General features: G+C 35.3%; 1 protein-coding gene across 4 annotated transcripts in view; it reads right to left on the bottom strand.

The window, feature by feature from the left end:
* Positions 1-20,938, bottom strand: part of LOC139964576 (epidermal growth factor receptor-like) — a 168,327-nt gene that overhangs the window by 86,446 nt on the left and 60,943 nt on the right. The window lies entirely within an intron of this gene.

Raw genomic sequence — 20,938 nt, 5'->3', positions numbered from 1 at the left:
AACTTCTACTTGGCTGAAATTCAAAGGACACATGTCCACAACACCCAACCAAAGCCCTTGTCTGTGGAATTTGGTGCTATTATGTATATATAATATGAAAAGAATACCAACAGTTTGACAAGTATTTAAGTTGACACAAAAATAATCAAGACAATACTCAACTGTCAGCCCTTTTCTATCAAACTTTTTCTTTTTATTACATGTAACTTTGTAGCTTCAGTTGAGAATGACTTAAGTAAGCTGATTTTATTCCATTTATTAAATCCCATCATTTTAGCTTGATTACTTTCACTGTTTGTCAATAGCTGTGATATCTATGTACATATTCCAAAAGAGACCACACTTGTCCCATGCTGCTACCAAGGGAATTATGGAGTTTTTGTCTCATTATGGGGTTGTCATAATCTTGCCTCAAGGAAATTTTTGGACAAGAAAATTGCTATGATGTAATTTTCTCTTGAGGGATAATGACCCCTAGCTCACTCTGTCTGATGTGAATGTTTCTTGTCACATACAGAAAAATACAGAATTGAAAAAATTTATATTTAACAAAGTTTCGACATAAATAAGAACCAATATTGTTAAAAGGATTTCAAGTTTACCACTTGCCGGAGAGAAGTTATCTACAAGAGCCAAGCTGCATTTGCAAAATTGAATGTAATACAGAATTACTTGCTCTTTTTTCATTGTCTACCTTGTCAACCAATAATGTGATATTTAGGGATAATTATTTTTTTATGTTTCCTTCTTTTACTGAAAGTCTCTAAAATCAGACTTTCTAATGTTATTTATATAAAGTGTGTGAAATACTGAATCATTGTATTATTATAATTGTATTCAAAGTTCACACTGTGTGACTGTGTCCTGCTTGCCCATAATTATACAAGAATATTGTTGATACAATGTGTGTACCTGTAGTTCTTTGCCTCAAACCTTGTTATTTGCGATATTATTGCTGGTCCAGAAAGCAATACCTATACTTTAACAAATTGTGACTTTATTCAGGCAAAATTAAAACAAATACAGAAGAAACACCCATTGGAACTTGAACAAACAATTTTTAATTGACTAGAAATGGTATGGCTCAAAAGCCTGAAACCACAACTAGATAACACCTATCAACTAACTAATTCCACTTCATAATCAGCTCCTTTCTATTGTACAACACTTTGGTGTGAATGTGGTACATACTAACTAAATTTGTATGTCCCTTTCACCTGTGAAATTGCCAACTATTGGCTATATTTACAAGAATTTTTTTCTTTTAATGAATTCATCAACCGAGAATAAAATTTAAAAAAACTATTGATCTTGCTGTATCCTTGTGATAGTGGAGTCAAGCAAAATTCCCTAATTGCATTCAAATACAATCACCAACAATGTATAAACACCCAAGCTATAAATTATGATTTGCTTTCAAGGCCAAGGTGATGACAATCCTGACCCGTAAATTTAGTTACAAACAAGTAAACAACCAATAATTGCAAATTTTTACGCCTGACAAACAACTTAGGAGCTAAATTCACAGTCACCTGTTGAAACCTCAGCATGTTTTAATAACCTTGAAGTTTTTTTTCATTTTCCTTGAGGTTGTTCACAACTAGGAAATGATCTAATATGTATTAGATGACATTGCTAAACATGCAAATACACCTTATCCCATCTACAGTAAGCCACCACTTCTCCCAATTTCAAGTTTGCCTTCTGTTTCAGAATATGAATCTACACCTTATGAAAAGTAAAATTATTTATTGTGAAGATTTATTCACATGAATTGTTCATCTGATGGAAAATAAATTCTCTATTAATACACTAGAAAAATTATGTGATTGATGAATTCTGGAAATTGTTTTACCTAATGTACACATACTACTTGATAATGTCTGATCTAAATTGGGTTACCATGACAACAAGTAAAGGTGATAAAAGCAGATGCATGCAAATTAGTTCCATGGCTGCCTTTGCTGGCTTGTGTTGTTTTAGATAAGCACCAGACAACCAAAGCATTTTATCTTGCAAATAAGTTAGCAGCTAAATTACTTGTAGAGCTCTTCCAGCTATCTAAGCTGAATTATTTATATTGTTTGATTTAAAGGCAGATGCTTTCACAGATCTTCTTTGACATCTATGTTCCTACTATCATTTCCATGTTCTGTATATCTTGTACAGGCAATATCAAAGGACTGCTATTTAGTTGTGCTACCTTACATCAAGCATGTCATAAATGCAGCTTGTAATTTGGGCAAGCTTAACTTCAATGTATGTGAATTGCCATGGCAACCTGTCAAATAATGATGCCAGTTGGTTGTTCATGTATCACATATCTCTATCAAGTCATGACATTTATCACATTGGTAAATGAAAACCTGTTTCCAAGCAGCACCTTGTGTGAGAATTAATTTATTGTGTTAAATTATTATAAGTGATAACTAATTCTTTTTGGAAAATTTTGGACACTTGATCTTTTCACTCTAAGAGATATCAATCAATAGCCTAAGTAATTTAGATTCCATGTTATTCTTTAAAAGGTTAAGTACTGTAATTGATTTCATCCACAAACCAAGCTAAGTAACAACAAATTTTAAAAGATTTTAAATTTACTTTAATCTTCCGACACAATAGCTGTCAATAATTTAAAGTGCACTATTAAAGGTCATTTCTGCCTGACCATTCTCTATCTTCTCATAAGAGCACTAACAAACACTTATGCCCATCCTCTTACATCAACTTACATTTGCACAAAATTGGTTTTTGGCCATAAAATGATCCATAATGCCAAGCTTCATGGAAGAGATGAGAATATTAAGAATGACTAAACACCAGGCTGAGATTCTGTAATTTATACATGTTTTGTCAAGGTCTGCCGTAAATTAATCGTATGTGTCATCAGGAAGTACAAACAAATGCTTAAGTTGGACCAAAAGTAAGTGGGTTTCTCAAAAAATCCAACATACAATTGATGATTGAAAATCTAGCTGCTTTATATTACCTCTTTTCTTTACTATTTTCTGTTTTATGGTTTTCTGCCATGTTGCATGCATTTTTAAAAAACTGTACGTGACTGTAACTGAAAGTGAGATATCATTATCAGTCACCAGGCGAACATATTAATTGATATTACACATCAAGTGCTGTTAGTTGATGTCATTTGTTTACATTCAAGATGAAATGTCATCATTATCGACAAATCAAGATATAAAACATATTTGATATCATATTAACCAGCTCTCTCACATTTCCTTGCCCATGTAATGAATAGATTTCTGCGTGTAGTTTCCCTCAAGGGATGATAGTTCACTTGTTTGCATCAAGTTTCTTTGTCTATATTGAACAACTCTAATTTGACATTTCATTTTCATATGAAGGCAAATGACTAAATAATGATAGAAAATGCTGTCATGCTTCATACCACTATTGTCATGATCTTGTGGACTTTTTAATTAAAATCCAATTGAAAGAACAAACTCCCTGTTTAATTATACCCCATTTTGATGTATTAAACAAAGCATTTAGCATACACAGTGAGTTTTGCCCCATCTGTCATGCAGTCCCTGTAGAATGATAATGAAGCTAGTTACATGGCATATCATACAGCTTCAATAGTATTTGCACATGTGCTATGCTATAGCCCGATAGATTCTCTCATCTGTCGGGGATCAATGGTCGTAAAGTACTTGAAGCGGTTCATTGACTCTGTAGTAAACTGATACTAGCACAGTTGGATGGGATCCACAGTGCAACATTTTATTTCTTAAAACTTCAGAGACCTCTCTTTCAAAGCAGGAATCAACCCACCCTAACTTATTTATCTGATAATGGAATGGAATAGAGGGGGGGGGGTGGGGCAGACCAACCCTAACTCATTCACCTGGTAATGGAACAGAGGGGGGGGGGGCAGACCAACCCTAACACATTCACCTGATAATGGAATGGGGGGGGGAGGGAGGATGTAGACCACCCTAACTCATTCACCTGATAATGGAACAGAGGGGGGATAGACCACCCTAACTCATTCACCTGATAATGGAATGGGGGGAGGGAGGATGTAGACCACCCTAACTCATTCACCTGATAATGGAACAGAGGGGGGATAGACCACCCTAACTCATTCACCTGATAATGAAATGGGGGAGGGAGGATGTAGACCACCCTAACTCATTCACCTGATAATGGAACAGAGGGGGGATACCCCACACTAACTCATTCACCTAATGATGGAATGGAACAATGGAAATTCCTCATTTCCTCTTATTTAGTTCTAGATTCAAAACATGCAAACCCCTAAAGCTACAGCCTTTATATCCCAGTGGACGTTATATGCATTACTTCCAATAAGCACGATACATAAGATTCTAATTCCCCATCCAATAAAAGGAAAGTCACCAGGACTTTACACCTTTGAGAAATTTACCTCACAAATATGATCAATGATATCAATACTGACAGCCGGTATGATGAGACTAAAAATCTCTGCAAGATATATTTCTCAATTACATGGTTCTGTGAAGAAGTATCTTTCTTTGCATAAAACCAGCATTGATAAGGTGGAGTTGACATTTCCTGGTTTGGAGACCACATTATACTTCATGGGCTTTGGACATGGGACAAACTAGAGTAAACAATAGCAAAGCTAAATCATACTTGCTGCAGGTTCAAGGATTATGAATAGGGGTATCCTGCCATCCTGACCCCCCACCCCCCCCTCCAGCCCCAAACACCTCTCCAACAAATTCTTTTGTAACCCTAACCCTACCTTCCACAATCTAATTTCCATTGTTCTGGAGCTACTGTACTTCATTCTTCCAACATACTTAAAGAGCAAAATTTCAATTTCAACTAATACCAAATGAATGGGCCAGAGTACTTTTTCAGCTTTATAAATAGACATTTTCTGAATGGAAGACACATACTGTTCAAAGATCCCCCTTTCAACATTAACACAAAAAAAACAACTTTATTTGTTGTGATACAATTCCATATTAAATACCTGATGAAGGTAATTGTTTCAGGGAAATGTCCAGGTGTATCAATGGTCAAAAGGGCTTGAGTGACTGTCTGGCAGATACAAAGATTGTTGGACAACAAGTTTAAGGGAAGAAATAGTAGGGAATAAGGAATAACATTAGGAAAATTCACTATACTCTTTAATGTCAAACTTCTCTAGCTACAGAAATTGACTTCTCCTGAACCTTCAAAATTGTATTTGTACATCAAATAATTAGACAATCATGGGTGCATGGGCAAGAGTTCCTAGCATAACTGCAACTTCTCAGTTAGATTGTCAGTGACCAAGATCGCTGTCTTAAGCCAATGAAACAAGCTTGGAAATCTTGAGAATGTAATTACTGTCAGCTGTAGAAAACAACACTTGCATTTATTATCCAATATCCAACATTCCTCAGTACATTATAACTACTTCATTTTAAAACACATATTTTGAGGTGTTCGGCACACAGACAAGTTATTTATCTCCTTTGCTTTTGCTTTGTTGCATCTAATTATCTTTACTATACACCACTACAGTTCCACTTAAGTTCCCTAACTTCTCAGCCAGTTCTAATATGAAACTGAGCCTGCCAATGATCCTCATGTTTCACAACATAGCAGAATGAACCTAATAATATACATCTGTAGATGCAAGTTTCTTCCTATCCTATTCTCTTCTTACTCCACCTTGTGCATCATCTTATCACTTTGGGTTTGTATTTCTTAGTACCCTACCCTCATTTTAAGTTGCGAAGCTGTTTGCTTCAGAAATTTAATCCGACACGTGTGACGTCAAAAGGAAATGATCAAAAACCTATAAAAGGCTTCTTGGTGTATTCTAAATCAAGATCTGTTTTCTCGCCAATTTTTTCCCCTTTTTCTGTGTTTACACCTACAGTTTTCAGTTGAATGTAAAAAACCAATCACTCAATAGCAGTGGAGCTAAAGCAGCCTGATCAATCTATCAAAATAGGAGAGTGGAAAGTAGAACATTTTTATTAGGTAATACTTTTGTAATAATAAACTAATCATAGACAAGAGAAAATATACCTGAAAAGTTGATGATTTCTCTATTCCCTGAATGATTTTACAACAGGTATATAATACATTATAAGTTAAAATTAATTTAGAAATAGCCTGTACGAAAATGTAATTGTTAAATATGCTTTAAGCAAGATAAATACAGATAAATACAGGTGACTACTGTATTAGAACAAGTTGTCACCATTTGTGGTGTGACTAGTATGAAACAAAAATTACATTTCACATTAAAGTTTTACGTATTGAAGGCATAGCTTTTACTAACATGCATTGAAGAAGAGTGATCAACTAAAGAAAGTGCAATCAAAACTGAGGTAAGGAAGATTAGGAGGGAGGGAGGTTGATGGGAGGAGGCTACCCATATACATTGAAGGGACTTAAATTTTGAAGACAAAAGTGTAATTTTTTCAATCAAATAGCTGATCATCTAAAGAAATGTTCAAACTCTATGAACCTGCAGAGAATCATATTGCATCTGCATGCTTGTGAAGGAGACCGGGAAACAATCCAGTATTTTATGTTCACTTTGAATAGTGTTCAATAGTTACTAAAGTGTTACCAGCCACAAACTTGTGTCTGAGAAGGGCACATCATAGACAATGCAATATCTATTTATTGCTAGCTAAAATCCCTTCTTTTCTGTAATTCATTTAGATATATATGTGAAATGTTGAATGAATAAAAGTTGACAAAATTCCATCTTAAATATGTTAGTTTTCTCTGTAATTGTTTTTTAATGTTTGAAAGAAATGTTTTCTTTTCACCCTTACGGTTAACTGCGGATTCAATTTATACATGCATAGCAAACTGTCATATACTCAAGTGAAGTCCATTACTAACAAAGCTTTGAAACAATTCCACCCCCCCCCTCCCCTCATACATGCATAGCAAACTGTCATATACTCAAGTGAAGTCCATTACTAACAAAGCTTTGAAACAATTCCACCCCCCCCCCTCCCCTCATACATGCATAGCAAACTGTCATATACTCAAGTGAAGTCCATTACTTACATTCACCTTTTAGCAAATGGTGAAGCTTTGAAACAATTCCACCCCCCCTTCTCCCCTTATACATGCATAGCAAACTGTCATATACTCAAGTGAAGTCCATTACTAACATTCACCTTTTAGCAAATGGTGAAGCTTTGAAACAATTCCACCCCCCCCCCCCCCCTCCCCTTATACATGCATAGCATACCAAACCAGTTCACCAAACTGAATTTCATTATACCATTTTCTGTCATAAATTAGTTTGTTTCTTTGAAACAATCTCATTATTTCTGCATTCCACACCCCCCCCCCCTCTCCTTTTTTTCCTCTTTTCTCTTAGTTACCACAAAACAATTTACTTTGAAATTGGAAAATGTGATAAGGTGAGAAAGCAATAGGGGTCTTGATCAAGAACTGATCAAAATGAAGGTGTTGTCTTAATAGGATAATTTAAGTCATTTGCAAACATTCCCCTGTGCTCTTTCAAACAACTCTTACTCTAAATTTATTATTGTTCCCTCCGGGAGAAAATTTCTCAGTTTATCCTGCACTGAACTAACTTTAATATCAAATTGCAATAAACAATTATGCAACTGGTTTAAAAAACCTGCAGGGAACGTGTCACCACTATTATGAAGCTTATAAAGTTTAAAAGGATTAGGTTTATGCCCTCTGTGCATTTTATTATGTTTTGGTTGTGCTACTGTATTTACAGTACTAAACTTCTTCATGAAACGGAAGATAATTTCTCATAAATATGCAAATTAGAAGTGAAAAGTACAGGAATTGTTACCTTTTTTAAATTTGGCATTGTAAATTTATACGTAAGGAGTTGACTTTAGCAGCATACAGGATGTAATTCTAAGTGTTCTTTCTACATTTTGTAAACAACTGAGTTAAAGGGTGTTTCTGGTCTCTGTTGCTCTTCCATTGTTCATTAACTAAGTTAACTTCATGATCAAGAATCCTTATTTCTTGTAAAATACACATGTTGATACCTAACGTTAATACAGGTTTTATAAATGAATCTTATTTCTTCATTTTGGTCAGTGAATAAAATTGGACTACTGGTACCAAGTTTTGTTCAAGGATAACTGTGACCGATACAGTTAAGACAAAATGCCAGTTTTCTTTTGCCAAATAAATATTAGTAGTTCTAAATATTGATTTAGTGACATTGGCAATATGTCAGTTTTAATTTCCATTAATTTATCCACATTTATATTGAAATACTTCAAAACACTGGAGTTCTGCTGATTATTCAGAACTGCAATTATTCATAGAATTGATAGTCATACCTTACAACAAAGACCAACAATTGAGAAATACAGCATACTCACTGATCTGATATCCTGTATTTATATCTAGAGTTAACTACAGCCTAAAGTTGCTTCTTTTTAAGTTTCAAGTTAATTCACATTCCCAAATTTAGCTTTACTTTACATTACAAGAGATCTGTTCTTCTTCAGTAAAACTATGACTGTTGTCAGTAGTGGCCTCAACTAAGCCAGTATATCTTTTTGTCTTTTATCTTCATGTGAGACCAGCTGCTTCTGACAGATGGCCATTAAAGCACAGATCAATAGCTGTGCTTCATATTATGTTGTGACCATGCTGTCAAACAGTGCCAATCTAACCAGCTTTTCTGTCATCAAACCATCTCCAGTTGCTGACTGGTATGTCACTTTAACACTGGCCATTAAGCGTAGCGGTCAACAAATGAGAGTTAAATTGTGGTCATTTGCATTCCTGCAGAGGGACAAGTCATCTTGATTGCTGTTACTGATTTCTCACTCCCTGTTTCACCCCTCCCTTGTCCATCATAGCCTGCAATGGGATGTGTTCAATCTAACATTGCTTTCTGTTCTGTCTTAGAACCAGTCACCTAATTTATAGAATGGGCTCTAAGTCTACAGAGGCCTTTGCCATGTAAATATGTGCATGGCATCAATTTCCTGGATCAATAACATTAGCAGAGAGTGGGTTAGTCATTCACTGGTACTTTAAATGTCAGTAGTCTACAGACCTTTCAGAATTAACATGACACATATTAAAAGCACAGGTTACAATGTGTAAAGATTGAATCTTTTGTTTAATGTAGATGTGTCTACCAAATATAGGAAGCAATTTAAATTCATATTCCTTTCAAGAGACAATAAAATTTCAGTTAGATTAATATGAAGTTTAAACCTTGCATTTTAGAGGTTTATAACTGAACGCTAACAATATGTTTGAGTTGAATATTAAATTCAACTCATTCAAAAAACACTCAATAATTCATCATTGATAAACATCCATTGTTGTAGGGAGTTTTCTGTGCATGGACTTTCAAATTGGTTTTTAAGTATTGCTAATATTGATGATTCATATGACAAGGCCTGCAAAGAAAACTTAAGGAATAAATAGTTAAGTAAAGGAACAGCAATGCCTCTATTCAACACAGATGAATGTCAGAGGTGGAATTTAACAATTTCAAATGATACATTACATGAGACTACTGCTACTGGCAGACTAACTTTAAATACGGGATTTAGCATAAAGTACATCTCAAGAAGGTTAGTATAATACTGACCGGGAAAATTGCAAACATTATAATAGGCTTTGATCATTTTAGAACCTTTAAAGATGTGATTTATGGGATAATGTAAATGACATTTGTCATACTGGTTGTTACAAACCCAAAAAGCTGGCATTGGTCACATTAAGTATAATGCAACGGTATCATTCCCATTAAATGCAGAGAGAACAGCAGGACATGTCAATTATCCAGAGACATTTATCCCTGGTGGTTTAAACTCTTAAACCTGGAAGCAAGTTCACGCACTGGTCTATCCCTTGAATTCTTTTAGGATCTAATCCAGTTAGTTAAAAGAGTTCTATGAAATTAACCATTTACAAAAATGAACCCACTTACATGGGCAGTGTCAATTGTGGGTTAATATGTCACAGCGAAGAAGAGAGAGTTGTGTTTTCCAAGTTAATTGGATTTGTGGTAAATATATTAATCAAATTTGTGCTCAGTTGAGGTGTAGCCGGTTACCTTTACTCCAGGTGTGGTTTTGACCAAATTTGGTGGCAGAGTGTCACGAGGGTGTAAAGATGTCAAAAATAATACTCTCTGGGTTGTAAGTACTGTTCAATGCCAAAACTTAAATGGGTTAGGTTGATTTGTACCGGTGCTGTGGCCGAGTGGATAAAGGCGGTGGCATTTGAAGCAATGAGGCCTAGCAATTTGGAGGTTCCAGGTTCGATATCCGGCCAGGTCATAGCAAGGTGATATTATCATCCAAGAGCATTCTACAGTTTTTCCCATCTGAAATGACTTTCTAAATTGAAAAAGATTCCAAACTTGAGTTAAAAATGTTGAATTGGAAGTCATCTGACGTGTAAGTTGTAATCCATAAGACTTACAGGTTTCTCCCATATTTGTGGTCACTTAAGCTTCATTAAATAACTGCTGATTATTATTATTATTATTTGTGATCAATGCTTTTAAGTCCACTGGCCAGGCAAGTAGCTCTTTCAGATAATTCAAATGTTAACTTTTCTGTAAGAATTGATTTTAATGTTGTCTGTAAGGTTTTCTTGTGGTCTCTTGCCCAATCTCCCATAATAGTACCACAGTACCAATATGAACTGCACTCACGGTACCAGTATGAACTGCACTCACGGTACCAATATGAACTGCACTCAAGGTACCAATATGAACTGCACTCACAGTACCAATATGAACTGCACTCACGGTACCAATATGAACTGCACTCACGGTACCAATATGAACTGCACTCACGGTACCAATATGAACTGCACTCACGGTACCAATATGAACTGCACTCACGGTACCAATATGAACTGCACTCACGGTACCAATATGAACTGCACTCACGGTACCAATATGAACTGCACTCACGGTACCAATATGAACTGCACTCACGGTACCAATATGAACTGCACTCACGGTACCAATATGAACTGCACTCACGGTACCAATATGAACTGCACTCACGGTACCAATATGAACTGCACTCACGGTACCAATATGAACTGCACTCACTGTACCAATATGAACTGCACTCACGTGTTCACAACTGTAGATACTGTTTAAATGTCAAAAAGGAAAACTTGTTTACCTATTCTCCCTGACACAACCAAATTCCTGGATTTTATAACATCTTTGGCATTCATGTTTCTTTCTTTACAAATCCATCAGAGGTCAACATAAGCCAGCCATAAATTTAAGTAAATAAATTTTGAAAAAGAATTCCTTAATTTCTGCTAAACTGTTCTTTCCAGTAATATTTAACTACTTTTCTGCAAAAACATCCTGTTATTCTATAACATATCAAGACTGGAATGACAACAATAAATGGAATCAACTAAATGGATGAATGTGTTTAGTTGTACAATCTGCCATTCTTAAATTGTAAACTGACAATTTTATTGATAAACTTTCCAAATAAAAGGTCTCCATCTCCAAATGTCAGCTTGTGTTATGTACATATAAACCAGGTGTTTTTACTAATATATACCAGTTAGTAATTTTCTCAAATTCAGCTAACTTTGAATGAGGCTCTTCTGTTGAAATCATGGAAACAGCTGAGCTACAGCTGACTGGTAGTTATGTCTGTAAAAGACAAATCACTTGAAATGTTTGTGGAAGTCAGCACCACAGTCCCACTGACTCAGGGCAACGGCCCAAATAGTGAATCTGTTGTTATTTAGACTCCTTCAAAGGTAATGTGAGACTCTATCAGCACCCTCCTTTTGCCCTTCCCCTTCTCCTTCTCCCAAAACATTCCACCACTTATTCCCAATCACATCAACCCTACCATAGTAAAAATCAGTGAATCATATTACCAAATTGCCTAATAATGGTAATTTTAGATATAATCGAAGGAAATGATAGATATTTTCAATGTTTACAATCTACACTGAATATGCAATTAAACCAATATGCAGCTTGAAAGACCTTGTTCACTTTTAGCTTCATACATATCCAACAAACATGAAAGCTGTGGAGAATTTCTCCTCAACAGCACACAAAACGTTCCCAAGACACAAGATCTCTGAATCGATGTATCTGCTGCATCCAACACGCCACATTTGACACAAAAATTGAAATCCCATTTGCAATCTGAGTGGAGCCTTTTAAAGAGTCGGCTGTTTGGCCACAGTCAACAAGTGGTAATTAAGACTACAGGTCTCTGGAAAGCCCAGTCAGTCACATTTAAAACATATTATTAACACTCAATGATTTTTGTACGATTAATGTGAGAAGAGCAGCGATAATATACTTATTAATTTTTGACACATCTTTTATATAAAGCAATATTTGATAAAATAGAAAACAAGAGAGTAATTTCGTTGTCTTGAAAATCATCCTGCCACTTAAATATAATTACATTTCTAGAAGAGAGAAGACTTCACAAAATGATAGAAATGAACTGAAACATGTCTTTCTTTCAACAATGTGTCCTCCTTGGAGCCATCAATCTCATCAGCTCAACTCAACATCAATCTCATCAGCTCAACATCAACATTGCACCATACAAATTTACATTCCTTACTTCTGACTTGCAAATGTTGCATTTTGAGTTGGGTTGTCATTCTACGACAGGAAATATAAAGGAAATATTCACCAAAATAGAAGTGGACTGAAATTTCTACCCAATAAATATAGTTGTAACAAGTTTAAGAGTAACGTCATAAGAACCAAAAAATTGCACGATGTATTATTGCTACTTTTAGCGATGGTTAATAACGTGCTTGTTCCGGCAAGGACACAGATATTCAGTCATTAAATCAATTAACACTTTCAGTTACTTATGATTAAATTTCCCCCGAAATGGCAAATCCCTTTCAGACGCAATGCACGCCTACACAAGCCTATTCCAGATGGTGTCTGGTATTTCCGATTTGTACTTCTATAACCAAGTGACTTGGACTATGACTAGTCACGTTTCCATGGCAAAATATTGACTCTGAACTTTTTCTCCAATCTGTAACATCGGCATAAAAAAATAAATCAAATTTCATCACAAGAAATGAGTATCAACTGATCTCACACCTATCATTTACGATATTTGGTGTTTTAATGTAATTTTTGCATGCAGTAGCAACCAGAATCGAATTAGGGAGCGACCGCTTGCCTTCCGGCAGTAGACAAATGTTACAACTTTATTAAGAAAGGATAAGGTTTGCAAAGCAGAAAAATTATATTTAGTATTTATTGGGGGAAATGTGGCATGCAAAGAGCACATGTGTTGGAGTGAAAACTTATTGATTGCTAAGAATGTAATTTTCATATTTTATTCCCTGTAGTCAAAAATCTCATCATAAATTAAAGATGATAGCTTCATTTCTTATTACTTTAATATGGTTCTGCAGAAGGGACAGCTAGCTGATTTCTTAATACTAATATCATGTTTGATTTTCAGGAATTTCTGACAATTAAATCCATGATTGAAGTTTCATATTCAATTTTGGAGACCATATTGGAATAGAAAACTTGCTTTGTTTCAGTTTGACTTCGAAAACTATCCTGCTTGGATCGAAACATCAGGCTTTTAAATGATAAACTTGCAAAAATATCACTTGTTACCTCCAAATATGGTGAAACTTTAAGAGCTGAGGGGTTTTCTATATCTTAGGGTTCACTAAAATATAACAAAAATTCTATATGCCTTTCAAGGTCACTCTACATATCTCTGATTGAAAACATTTGAATGTATTAGTGCTCATAATATGTCTTGATATAACAGAATATTTGCAATATCAGGGGCTTGGTGGAAACAAATTTTCTGAATAATGCAATCAAAATAAGTTCACAAATGGAACTTATTCAAGTTGTTTCTTCGACTTAACAAAGCATTTATATGAAATAAACTTAAGTACTACCTTAAAATAATAACAACTAACAATTGTGTTAATATTATTGATCATGCAGCAGCTCATTGACAAGGTGATATATTTCAAAATTTGTTTGCTACATTTACTTATTTTTTTTTTCTTTATCTTGAGGTAAAGTTAACATTGGAAGTTCCACAGTATTCTGTGCTCAATATCTACTTCATCCTTCTGTGAAGTTGAACAAGGCAGCTTTAGCTAATCACATTTATCTTGTAATCAGATACAATCTATTATTCTGATAATTACTTTGGCCACACTATGAGCTTAAATTGAATACACTTCACCAATGGTTGAAGTTTTAAAGAAAAAGGGAGACTTGGGAAGTAAAACAATAAGAAAAAGGCAAACAATTGAGAGACTTTTCATAAAAGTTTGTCGGATCTTGTACATTTTATCAACTCTAAAGTGAATAAAATGACCTACATGTTGTTTCCTCAGAACATTAAGGAACATCAAAAATGAATATGTGCATATTTCTCTAATGTAGGACTAGGATAAATTGTTATCACAGAGTGTGATCCCACCAAAGTCATTTCTTCCTATCTTCTGGCAAAGATGATGATCATGATGATACATAACTGCATATTTGTTTGATAATGGACTTCAAACATGAATCTTGGTTGTTAAAAGTGTAAAAACCAGAGAAATTTGAGATTGGATTTGGATTCTATAAAGACCCTTTACCTGTCAGATGATAGCAGCTACCACCAAAAGTGTTCTCTTGAAACGTCTCAGGGAGTAATTTTACATCAACTCTCCCGATGCCGAACCTGATTCAATTTGGGAAAGAAAAGCCTCCTGCTGTTTGTTGCAGGGAGCAGGAATGAAATTGACACGATATCCTGACGAAAAAATCTGATCCATGCAATTAAAGGTGACGTCCTAGATTTGTACTGGTGTCTGGTTACATTCGATATCCCTCGAATTCAAACGCATTTGACCCCTCGAAAGTTATGCTCATATTTTGTGATGTGCCTAATTATTAATAATTAAAACTATGCAATAAATTAGCAAACATTTCAGTATTTATAAGAAAGTGTTTATTAAAACAATATTTACATAAAATATAGTGATATCGTAATACTAGAATACAAAATGCAAGTTTGGAAACAGGGAAAACCAAATTTGTTGGTGCTATAATCTTTTGTTCACTGTTTTATTGGGCTAACTACCATTTCTTGTTTTTATCACACAATTACTGTTTCTAGTTGATAAAAGGTCACAATTTGCAGGTTGTCTTTAGATTGGTGTACTGTCTTAGTAGAAACTAAGTAGTTACATCTGATGTCATTACAGTTTGTTAATCAGCTTTATTTGGATCCCATCAATTTAAGTTCATTCCTACAGCTCCTGTTTATGAACAAACTTCAACAGAGTTGTACATGTCTATCTCAGGGAAAAACTTTCAGTTGCGGCAGTCTGGCGGGATTGAAATTCCACATTTAAGTAGCAATTTAGTACTCAGTGGTTCATCAGAAAGTTAAAATTATTGATAAATGAAGTGTTGGCATTCGTGGATACTTATACATAATAAACTGTATTGGACAAAAAGTGGTGTAATGAAGGAACTTATAGCACAACTATGATGTACTTGTTAAGGAGGGAGAGCTACTGTACAGTGTTACTATTAATTATGATACCATTACACAAGGAGGGGGGCTACGGTCTTACTATTAATTATGATACTGTACCATTACACAAGGAGGGAAGCTACATTCTTACTATTACTTATGATACCATGACACAAGGAGGGGGGGAGCTACAGTCTTACTATTAATAATGATACCATTACACAAGGACGGGGGGGGGGGGGCTACGGCCTTACTATTAATTATGATACCATTACTCAAGGAGGGGAGCTACATTCTTACTATTAATTATGATACCATTACACAAGGAGGGGGACTACGGTCTTACTATAATTATGATACCATTACACAAGGAGGGGGACTACGGTCTTACTATTATTTATGATACCATTGCACAAGGAGGGGGAGTTACGGTCTTACTATTAATAATGATACCATTACACAAGGAGGGGGTTACGGACTTAATTTTAATAATGACAATATAAAGTAAGGTAATTGCATATGTTCATAGCAGGATGGGGGAGAATTCTCACTGCTACACACAATTAAAAAGAGTTCACATCTATAAAACAAGACAGCCATGACAAGTGACAATTGTTCCCAACATCCCATTCCATTCTTCACAACAATGAAGATCTTTAAGAAATATCTTGAACTAGAACATAATAATTATGTCCTCAGACCAGCAAGGTTTCTTTACCAGCTAATCTATTGAACAGAAACAATGAATTTAACTATGAAACAATGGCTAGTTGGCTATATTCAACAGTAAGATGGCACAAAATATCCTATATAGATGATACCGGTTAAAATTACTTCAAGGGGAAAATGTTTGTTTCCTTTCAGAGGACACCATTTTGATATTCACTTAAATATTGGGTCATTGTACAGGTATTCATAGGAAAGAGTGAATTAGTGTAGAGGTAGAGATTTCCATCACTCTTGGCTTCACCATTTGACCTCAATGAACTTACTCCACAAAACTGAAACAAGTCTCATCGTACCGCTCAGTGGTACCTGCTTTAACTAACTATTAAGTAAAAACAATACATCATGTTAATAATATTTTACTACATTTTTTGTGACCTGCAAAACCAGCCAACATCTTCAATGTCAGTTTAAAATTTACTGACCCTGTTTGTTTGGACCCACTGCTCTAAGTAGAGTCACAATTCTGTTATTTCAGTCAGTAATAACACATGCAACTTACCCCTGGGAAACTTACAAGATATAACAGCTAAAAGTGTGCTGACTCCTTTTCCAGAAAGTAACTCAAAAAAAGAAAAATTCAAGGAAAAAAACAAATTTCATGAATCTATTTCAAAATAACACAAGATATTCAGCACAGCTGTCTTTGAAGCACTAGTTCCAGTAATGTTGAAATAGGGGATACTAGAAGGACATGATTTCCCCCTCCCCAAACCCCCTCCCCCCGCCCCCTCCCCCACACCCGTCCCAATCCCCTCCCCACCACCCTCCCTAACCACCTCCCAACCCCCTCCCATGCTACAAGGAAGTCTGGACTCAGGACAATACATTCTTAAAGGGACAGCAATGAATGCTATAATCACTCACGTCAAGTATCTCAACCTCACATCCTAATAACTGACACAATGTAAGTAAGGGTTCCCCCCCCCCCCCCCCCCAAAATATGAGTCAATAATTTCATTAATAAAACCAACAGAGGTATTAACCATCACATTATGTCTCTCTTCAATAAAAAAATCAAAGACAAAAGGAATCTTTTCTGATTGCTTTTTCATCACCAATGCACAGGCTGGTGAATGCATTTTCAATTTATCGCCACCAACCTTTTTAAACCTCCTTCTTTTTTAGTGGAGGTCAACTGTAGACAAAGCCACTAAATCACTTTGCTGCTCTGCTGGGCGTCCCAGCTCTTATACCGTTTAGTAGCATTACACAATGAGTGCTTGATTGCCTTTGTGTTCCTTTCCGGCCTAATCCCTCTTTATTAAACTTCCTGCCTTGTCTGTCAATACCCATGAAACTTTCAGCTGCCAGAACATTTTAAAGGATATTATAAGAACTTGATGAAATAGCAGATTAAACATTCAAAGTTCATGTCCTTCACTAAGAGTATAATAGTATTCCACTTTGGAATCAACTATATTTCTGAAAAGAGTGTTTAAGGCCAACACTAATCAAAGATTCCTAACTTCAAAAACTATTCTTAATCCCCCAAAAATGGAGGGGGGGGGGATTTTAAATGATTCAACCTTATAGCCATCATTTTGAAAGTCTTTTTGCTGCAGGCAGTCACATGTTGGAAATACCCTTGGTTGTTCTCAATTTTCACCCTTGCCCTAAAAAGGAGCTAGGTCTTTGTTGTACCGGCATTTAAATGATTTTTACCCCATCACCCCTTTTTGTGATACAGAGTAGACTCTGCTGGCAATGTTTGGGTACTTGTTTAAGCTGAAATTGTTACTCCTTAGGGGCTTAAAAGCACAATGAATAGACCTGAAACTGCCATTTCTTAAGTAATAAGGTTTCCATTTTATAATTAGACAAATTGATGCAGTCGCCAAGCTTGTCAAAAGAATTATTTATTTTGCCACGTTGCACAGTGGTTCATCAAGGTATGAAGATTAAAACATTCAACATCTATTGTCAAGAACCACAAATGGGAAGTTTTCTGGGGTACAAAAGGAACTTTTGAAAGGGGAAATTAAGTTTTGGGGGGAATTCCAAAAAATTTCAAGATACTTTTCATCAAAATGGCATGGTACTTTGAAGAAGGAAAGTAGAAACATTTCCTTAAGAAGACTCTCTCTTAGTCATAAATGAATTGGTCACTTCAAAAAGTAAATAAGAAGATAAAGTTCCTTGTTTTTGTTCGTCTTGTAATTACAGAGTGAGTGACAACATATATGTATTGCGTGGAGGTAAAACAGATCTGTTTTACCTCCATGAGGCAAGCAAACATCCAACACCACATGAAATTCAAACTCCTCCTCAGAATAACCTTCACTCCTTGAATCAAACACACAGTCTACATCTTCAAGTTTTGATGCTGCATTTTACATGGGTTATATCATTGTGTCACCTCTTACAAACCCATAAATATTCACACATAGTACAAGAGACATCTCTCCATGAAACCATATAACCAGTTTAAGTACAAACTGAATTTTACAAACTAAGTGAAATAAAGACTGTTTCCTGTCTCAAACATTATAAATCTCTTAATTCTTTGTATACAAACCTGTCAATGTTATGCCTTTACTATCACTGTGGGGAGTGATTTTGGTTAATGGTGGTTTATGGTATCATAAGATTGAAGAAACATGCAACATGTAACTTCAAATGTAAACTACAACATTACCTCTATACTTGTGGGCAGATTGCTACAGCATATTACGCTAACTTTTATATTTGATAAAATTAACAACATCTCTAAAGTAATATACCAACTGTTTAAAACATTGACACCAAAACTGAGCAATGCAAATCTAATGCTACAATATGCACACTACCAAATATATGTCCATCTCCCTTCACCAAGAAAAAGTGATTAAATGTAATTTATGTTTACTCTACAATAAGTCTTGCTAGGTACCACTAGTATTTACACAAAGTAATGACTAAAATGAGTTCTATTGCAGAGATGTATTAATCTTTAACAAAAGAGAAATATTGAATTACAAATGAAGGACTTTTGTAACAAACGATTCTCATTAATAATCTTTCTGTATCAATTTTACTCCAAACAAATCCACAGGGGCCATCTACTTTGGGCATCTGAAATAGTGAATGGCTTTATAACAATATCTATATAAAGCTACACATCAACTACAAACAATTAAAAGATGCACTTGGTAAAGCCACAGATTTATTTTTCCTTTAGGAGGCAATTTCTAGTTATGGCAACTTTACCAATCTTATGAACCAAAAGACACTGCAATCGATCAACTTAAGAATATCTGAAGCTTCTAAATGAACTGCAGTGCAAGCTATCCTATTCAGATGAAACCAACCTAACCCATGTCCCATTTCCAAGACCCACTCCCCACCCCACTTGATCCTCCTATGGCATAAATCTTCCTTTAAAGCAAATTTCCTGTTTTACTGGTAATGGTTGGCAACACAATGATAACGTTCAATTGCACAGCAAATAAAAAAGTTATGCTATAACTTGAAATGCGTGACTCAAATAGCAACTGTGTGGACTCAGCGTGTTTACAGTAGCTAGGTTAATTTTATGGTTAACTTAACACAGAAATATAGCCACAGGTCAAAGCACACATTGTTCAGATGCCTATTCAATGCAAAATATTAGTTACAAAAGGTATCAAAGCAATAACAGTTTCAAGAAAGAGATAAAAACAGGGCAGCAGAAAAACAAGTCAACTTTTTGCTTTTCCCTGTGGTTTTCATGTCAATGAATTAAGTGCTATAGCTGTTTCCACACAAAGAACTTGGTTGGTTACTGCATGACATGGCTGCTAACTGTACAAGAATACAACTACCTGCAATGGTGAATCATTACTTGTCACTTGTAAATAACACTATGTCTTTATGCTGAGATTTACATCGCATGTATTTAAATTCCCTCCAACTAAACCCATTCTGACTGTAAAGGAAATACATAATAGAAGTCAATGCTAATATAGTATCCTGAAAAACCCAAGAAATCAATCTGGGATGATCTGATCCCCATCCCCTGATCTGATCTTCTACCCCCTGGACGACACCACACCTGACCGCCCATGACAACCTAGTATTTACAACACTCACGGTCAGAAGTCTCAATATTATTTACCAATCTGAATCTGCACCTCTAATTGAAAAGGTTTTCTACAGTTTACAAAAGTGTTGTGACTGACATTAAAGGGTTTGTTCGTAGTAATGTTCTCAATCCCCTATTTGTTCTCTAATCATCTGTGACATTAAATAAACAAACTCCATTTTGGTGGTTACAAACAATGAGGACCGATCTGGAAGAATAAATGTATAACATTAAGAAAGCGTTTATTCTAAGGATGCCATTACTTCACCAGAGATTTACAATAGCATTAGTTTTATGATGAAGATACGTATGCAAAGATTATTAACAATGAGAGTTTCTCTTTTCTTCAAAAGCAGAGTTGTTAAATGTACTTAAGTAGCAACAGGGAAGACCATTTGTGAATTGTTTACCCAAGAGAGTTTATACAAAATCTCTTGCAAATGACCATGCAGCAACATAACCATTGTCATCAAATGTGTAGGAAGACCTCACATTAAAGACATTTGTAAGTCTCCATAGTAAAAGAAGACAATCACTGATAATAACAACCAAGGGCAGACTTCCCCCTTACAGCCTAAAACTTTATGCTGCTAGCAATTATCTTTCAAACACTGTAAACATCCTCAAAGTTCAGAAGTGCACACCATTAATAACCATTACAATGTATGACATT

The sequence above is a fragment of the Apostichopus japonicus genome, chromosome 23 (genome assembly GCF_037975245.1).
Source record: "Apostichopus japonicus isolate 1M-3 chromosome 23, ASM3797524v1, whole genome shotgun sequence".
Lineage (NCBI taxonomy): Eukaryota > Metazoa > Echinodermata > Holothuroidea > Aspidochirotida > Stichopodidae > Apostichopus > Apostichopus japonicus.
Note: the sequence above shows the minus strand (reverse complement) of the source record. Positions and strands in the feature narration are given on the sequence as shown.